This window comes from Biomphalaria glabrata, chromosome 9, assembly GCF_947242115.1.
Source record: "Biomphalaria glabrata chromosome 9, xgBioGlab47.1, whole genome shotgun sequence".
Taxonomy (NCBI): domain Eukaryota; kingdom Metazoa; phylum Mollusca; class Gastropoda; family Planorbidae; genus Biomphalaria; species Biomphalaria glabrata.
Genome location: NC_074719.1, coordinates 46479986 through 46487099, shown reverse-complemented (window position 1 = coordinate 46487099; position 7114 = coordinate 46479986).

Here is a 7114-nt window from a genome sequence, read left to right as displayed (position 1 = left end):
AAGATATAAAAGACGGAGTGTTAGCTTGAGACGAGGGAGAGAGAGCTAGAAAGTTAGGCTTAGAAGTCGCTAGTTTTTAAAGTAAATATTTACTCTTAATCATTTTCACTGAATCCTGTATCTGTTTTATATATCTTTGTACATACATTTATTGTTTCAAGTTCAAGTTTTAAATAATTAAAACTCAAGAAAACATATCAGCACTTTGTTACTTCATTGATTATTAAAGTGTTTGAACTGTAATCAAGGCACCTCCGAACCCGCATATGTCACAAGTTTATAGCATCAAAATCTGCCATTTAAATAAACATAATAAACACGTGACATTAAGATCCAGGATAAGCATAGGCATATAGTTGATAAGTTGGACAAGAGTTTTCAGAATATGAAGGAGGATGAGGATTTGAATTGGTTTCTTAACTCTATTTGAGGCAGTGGCAACATAATGTTGTATTGATAAGAAAAGTTGGGCTATGTTATTATCTTACAAATTGACTTCAAAACTCAAGAATTTCATGCTTCAGGATGATTTATTTAAAAGGGAAAATTATGATGAAGTAAAGGTTATATTAATGAGACAAGCTGATATCAATGGAGAAACGTGTAGGAAGAAGTTTCACCAAATCAGACCTAAAGAAAATGATTTCAGGGGATACGTAGCAGATTTGAGAAGGGCATTAGACAATTGGATGAAGATGGCAGAGGTAAAGGAGACCATGTGACCATGCAGAAACTGTCTGTCAGGGTCTATAGCTTATGCTGAACTGATCAGCAGCTGCCCTGGAGACTAGTGAAGAGTCAAGCCATTAAAATTTGTGGGCTCTAAACTGGTGGTTACAAAAAAGGTCTCCTGCCCCAGTCCTCTTTCACGGATTAAACTCTGCCCATACGAGTGGGTGGCTGAATTAACCGGTCTTTAATCGTTTTATAGTCCAATGTTAATGTCTGGACTGTTTTCACTGCTCCCTCTAAGGGGCAACCCAAATCTCCTCCCCCTGGAGGAACCCATACTTATGTCCAGAATTATGGATGGTTAATTATTATAAAAAAATATGTACACAATTTAGCTAAGATAAACACTTTTAATTTCATCAAACAAGTGCTAGTTACATCTGAACTCCTATACAACTCTCAAATGGAAGCTTTTGGTAGTCCTCTAATTAATAATTGGACCATGACTTCTCTAGTATTAGTAAACTCTTTACCGCACAATGTTTGGTCTGAGAAAATTTCTCCACTGCACAATGTTTGGTCTGAGAAAATTGATAGACATTTTATGTGAGTTGCAAAGCATTGGAATAAAAGTTTGGACCTTAACAATCTATGGACATCGAGTTAACTATATTAATTATTAGTAGACTCTAGTCAAGTTTTAAATTAAACTATAAAAACTGTGCTTTGGGCTACACTAGATATTTTCTTCTTCTTCTAGCCAGCTTTATTGCTGCTAAGCTGTGAGCTCTTTACACTAGATATATTAAAGAGACAGTCTTCTCGATACTTAGGAATTTATCAAACTCATTAGTGGACAAATGGAAGCAAGTGCTCCATTGCACAATGTTTGGTCTGAAAGAACTCTAGGTATCTATCATTTATTATTCTGTAAAGCACCAAATGGCCTTTTTAGATGGTAAGAGAAAAGCCAAGGTCAAGAAAGCTGCTGATTTGCAGTAAAACAAGAGATGAACATGAACAACTTTGTGTTTATCAAGTGGAGCAGCAGTTAGAAAGCTTAGGCAAAGCAGAAGACAATGACATGGGGAAAACATTCTGCATCAATTAATTGAGACTGGACAGATGAGAGATATGGGCTCAAGGAATGAAATGGCAAGGAAAGCTGCATTGAAAGACACTGGCAGGGGTGCCACTTTTCTGGGTTAACCCGTTAATCCGGGTTTCAGGAGATCGCCCCCCCCCCCCCATCCTCCGGGTTTGCAAGCTTAAAAAAATAAATTTTCCGGGTATTGCCCGTATTCACCGCATTCAAGGCAAGTAAATATTTCTACTGCTGAAAATATTTTCAATGCATTGGAGTCCATTTTAAATGAGAGAGACCTGTCATGGTCCCAAGTAATTTCAGTTACCATGGATAACTGCAATGTGATGAGTGGGGCCAAAAATGGTGTTGAGGCCATCATAAAAAAAAGCTAATCCATGTCTTTTGGATGTCAGTGGAGATACAGTCCATATGATTAACAATGCAGCTAAAGCTTTTTTTTTTGTACCTGTTGAGGATCTTAGTAATTTTCAAACTTTTGCCTCAAACATCTACTATGACATAGAGGACTCCCCAAAAGCTTGTGACATTTTCAGGGAAGTTCAGGAGATGCTGTATGGTAAACCCAGGACAATATTTAGGCCTATAGCAAACAGATACAAATGAAGGAAGTTTGTGACAGACTGGATGAGTTGTGGGACTCTTTGTTTATCTACTATTATGGATTTTTATCCACACTTGAGCGTGCCAAACACAAAACTGACCTAGACAGTGTTTTTTTTTGAAATATGGAATAACAACTGAGAGCCAGTCAAAATTAGAAGTTTTAGCGCTGAAATTAAAGAAAAGTATAACAAAAGCTGGAAAAGAAAGAAAAGAAGTAATTTTATTGCATCTGTTTCATAAAAAGAATTTGACTTTTTGTACTTTACAATTGTACAGAGGAATACTTCAGGAGTTTTCCAGATATGTAAAAACATTTCAATCTGTGAAGCCTCAATGCCATCGTCTTCATGCAGACCATGTATGAACAATTTAGAACCTTTTTGTCTGGATTTATTATTCCTGACAAAATGAGTGACCCTAAAGAAAGGATTGAAAGGTCTCTGTAATCTAAATTTAGCAGATTATAAATCCATTCAAGTTAGAGACAGACAACTTGGCCTAGGGGTTTATTGCTTACCACATCTGAAGGAATTTCTTCCCAATAAAACTGAAAATATTTGGATCAGTGACTTTTTTAATGCTGTAAGAGTTGGTTACCAAAATGCAGCTGATGAAATAAAAAAGATGCCTCTGCTAAACAGCACCATAATCCAGCTGTGTCACACACTAGTTTTAGAACCACTGTGACACAAAGTGAATTAGTGGTGATTTAGTAATCAGGTAACTACTTTGTGCCAACGCACAAGGAAATATTGGTTCTGTAATTGATTTCAGTTAGTTGATCTTTGGACTCCTGAGAGTAAGGAGCTATACAAGAGAGTGTGATATGTTATGATATGACTTAGAGTATTATTGCAAGTTGTGGACTAGATATATAGACATTTTTCACTTGGATTACGTGAAGCCTATTATATATTTTCTATGGCTCTATTTGCCAGCAAACTTATTTTATTTTATCTATCATGCAATAAACCTATATGTTGTCTGCAAAATGAGGTACTTCAGAAATCTACATGAGAACTGGACTGACTACACTGCACTACAAGAGATTCCGTAAGTCATAATTAAGAATTGAACATATGAATCTATTATGTATTAAAGGACATTTAATTTTTCTGTAGTATAAGTAATACGTTGGTAAAGTAAATGAAGTTGACTATTGAAGATAGTCATTTTGGATAAACTATAATAAAGCTTTTCATTTTATTTCATTGTCAACAAGGGCGGTTGGAGTGGGACTATCATAACTTCATTTGATAGGAATCTGTAGGGATTTTTCTTTTTGCTCTCCTAGTCCTAATAAGGTCTGAGTAGACCATCCTTGTTGGTAGGGACTACTAGATCATTTAGAAATTTTTTGTTTAGCTGTATAGTTCTGTTTGTACAATCGTAAGTGTAATTTCTATTCGTACTCTTATTGTTGTTTGTGTAAAGTCCTGCATTCCCATATTTGTGATTCTCCTGTCCTATTTCTTCTTTTTATTGATTTATTTTAAAGCAGACTGTGTCGTTATATATATATATATATTGTTTCTGTGTTTGTCCTTTCTATACATTGTGTATATATATATATTTCTTCCTTTTATTAATTTAATTTTTTTTTACTATTATATTCTGGCATAATAATAGCAATGCATAACTTGATTTGTTGATATTGAGAAATATTAGAGCTCAATCTATTGAGAAACTGAGCTAAATAATTTATAATTGATCTTGATCTATATACGCAATTGATTGAATTTATTTCATTACAAGTCATTTCATTGAACTTATCATTGTTTGTAAAACATATTGTAAGATAATTCACACACATTTTCTAGTGTGATAACTGTAAGATACTACACTTTTTTCTTAAAGTATAAATATCCTAAAGTATCAAACATGGCATCATATGATAAAACTCTTGAGTTAACCAGAGATATGGAGCTAAAAGGGGAAAAGAAAAGGGAATTCATTGAGAATTAGAGAAAGCTGAGAGGGAAAAGAAAGATATTAGAGATAGGGAAGAAAGAGCTGCTGAAAGAGCTCACTTAAGAGAAATCAAAGAATTAGAAACCAAACAGAAAGAGCTAGAAGCAAAACAAAAAGAAAGTCAGGACAAAGTAGAATTAGCCAAATTAGAAGCAGCCAAAATTAATCCCATTTTGACTCAGCAAACAACTGGCAAGCCATTCATATCAAAATTTCACAAAATTTAGCATTAAAGATGAGACATTAGAAAACTACCTAGTTCAATTTGAACACATAGCATCTGCCTACAATTTAAATAATGAAGATATGGCCAAACACCTCTTAGCCAATCTATCTGGTGAACCATTAAACATGACCTTTATTAACATTATTCTATTACCTTCAATAAGACCCAACGCGTTTGAGGTCATCCTTGTTGGTGGGGAGGTACTAGATCATATCAGGAATTATTTATTAGTTGTTTTAGTCTTGTTTGTGTATTTCGCCACAGTACTCTCTTTGTATTCATATTGTTGTTTGTCTGAAGTCTTGTATCTACATATTTGTAATTCTCCTGTTCTATTTCTTCTTTTTATGGATTTCTTTTATAGAAGACTGTATTGACATTCATAGTGTTTTAGTGTTTGTCCTTTTTTATACATTTGTACATATATTTCTTCCTTCTTTTTAGTTTAAATTTTTTTCCCTATTACAACTGGCATAAATAATAGCCATACATACTTTGAGAAATATTTGAGCACAAAGTAATGGTACATTGAAATATACTTGAGCTATTGGATTTGTGATTAATATTAATTTGATATATATATATATACAATTGATTGGATTTGAATATGACTAGTAAGAAAGTTCATTGAGATTATCATTCTTTTTGTAAAAATATATTGTAAGATACAAAACATTTTCTAGTGTGATAACTGTAACATATCTCATTTTTTCAACTATATACTTCAATTAATTTATTTCCTTAACTACTGATTGGGCATAAGTTTATACATTAACAATAATCATGTTCTCATATGACAGAATTTTAGAGCTTGTTAAAGTGATGGAACTAGAAGGGGATGAGAAAAAGGAGTTTATCAAAAAAAGAATTAGAAAAGGCAGAAAAGAAAGAAAGGGAGGAAAAAGATAGAACAGATAAGAAAGAAAGGGAGGAAAGGGAAGAAAAGCAACAAAGAGAAAAAGACATTAGAGATAGGGAAGAAAGAGATGCCGAAAGAGCTCATCAAAAGGAACTTAAAGAACTAGAGACTAAACAAAAAGAATTAGAGGCAAAACAAAAAGAACTAGAAACTAAACAAAAAGAAAGTCAGGACAAAGTTGAGTTAGCCAAATTGGAAGCAGCTAAAATTAACCCCAACATTCTTACACAGCAAACAAGTAACAAACCATTTATATCCAAATTTCACAAGTTGAACATTAAGGAGGAGACATTGGAAAATTACTTAGTTCAGTTTGAACATATTTCATCTACTTACAATTTAAACAATGAGGATATGGCAAAACATCTACTAGCCAATCTATCATGGGAGCCTGAACAGAAAATATAGCTGTTAAATCTAGACTTTTGGAGCATTTTGGGAAAAGTGAAGACTATTATAGGAAACTTTAAAAAAAAATTAGGTTAAACAAAGATGGAGACTTCAACAGGATTATCTTTGATATGAAGGCCAACATGCTTAAATGGTTAGAATTAGCTAAATGTGACATAAAGGATCCAAATCAAATTTTAGACATGATTCTAATAGATAATGTACAGACTAATGTAACAGACTTAGTATTCACTTTTCTTAAAGAAAAGAAAGTCAAAACAGAAACTTATCTTATTACTAATCTAAATCTTTTTAAGGATAGTCATCCGGGTCATACTATGGATATAAGAGAGATCCATCAATTGGCTGCAACAGTAAATACATCTAACAACAATAATAACAATGACAAATTCAGATTCTCTAACTCAAAAACCTGCTTTAATTGTGGTAAGAAGGGCCATGTTAAAAGTGTTGGACACCTTATTTATAGTTTAGTTATTTAGCGACGCACCATAGAAGACGCATATTGAACGGGACTAGTGACGTTTGGGATATGTTGGGTTAGAGACCGGAAAATCAGTTAGCGATATAATCCTCTCGGGTAACAACGTGTTTAGTGACAGAGACTTTTACTTTGGCCTTTTCGTAGAATAAATATGTTAAACTGTTCATCAGCGTTGACTACATCTCTTTACTTGTTAAAACCGATGTCTTGTTTTGTCTGGATTGTTGATCAACTACACTGAATACACCCGAACAATAAAACTCAAACGCTTGCAGAGTAATTGGTTGAAATCAACAGCCATCTATAGTTGACCTCAAGACAGTCTGAACAAGCAACATCACAGTGGCGACCCCGAACCTCGAAGCCGAACCTCGAACCGGACCTCGAAGCTGAACGTTTACTCAGGTGAGGGTCGTGCACTCGAAGATATAAAGTTTCATCGGAGTACGGCTGAACACAGCATCATCGTAGTGTGACTTTGTTTCAAGCCAAGTCGTCAGTTTTACATACAGTCGTCGCCTGCTCGATCGTACGTTCAACGAGCCGTTAACTCAGGGTGACCTTCGTCAGGACAGTGATCATCTCAATGTCTGGTCTACTCAACGCTTATATTATCAACGCCTGATCTTCGTATGCTGAATCGACCTACAGCCAGAGGAACCGTTCATTCATAACGGGTGAGAGTTTGTCAGTGAACCTGTTGAACATATTTTTTCTTCG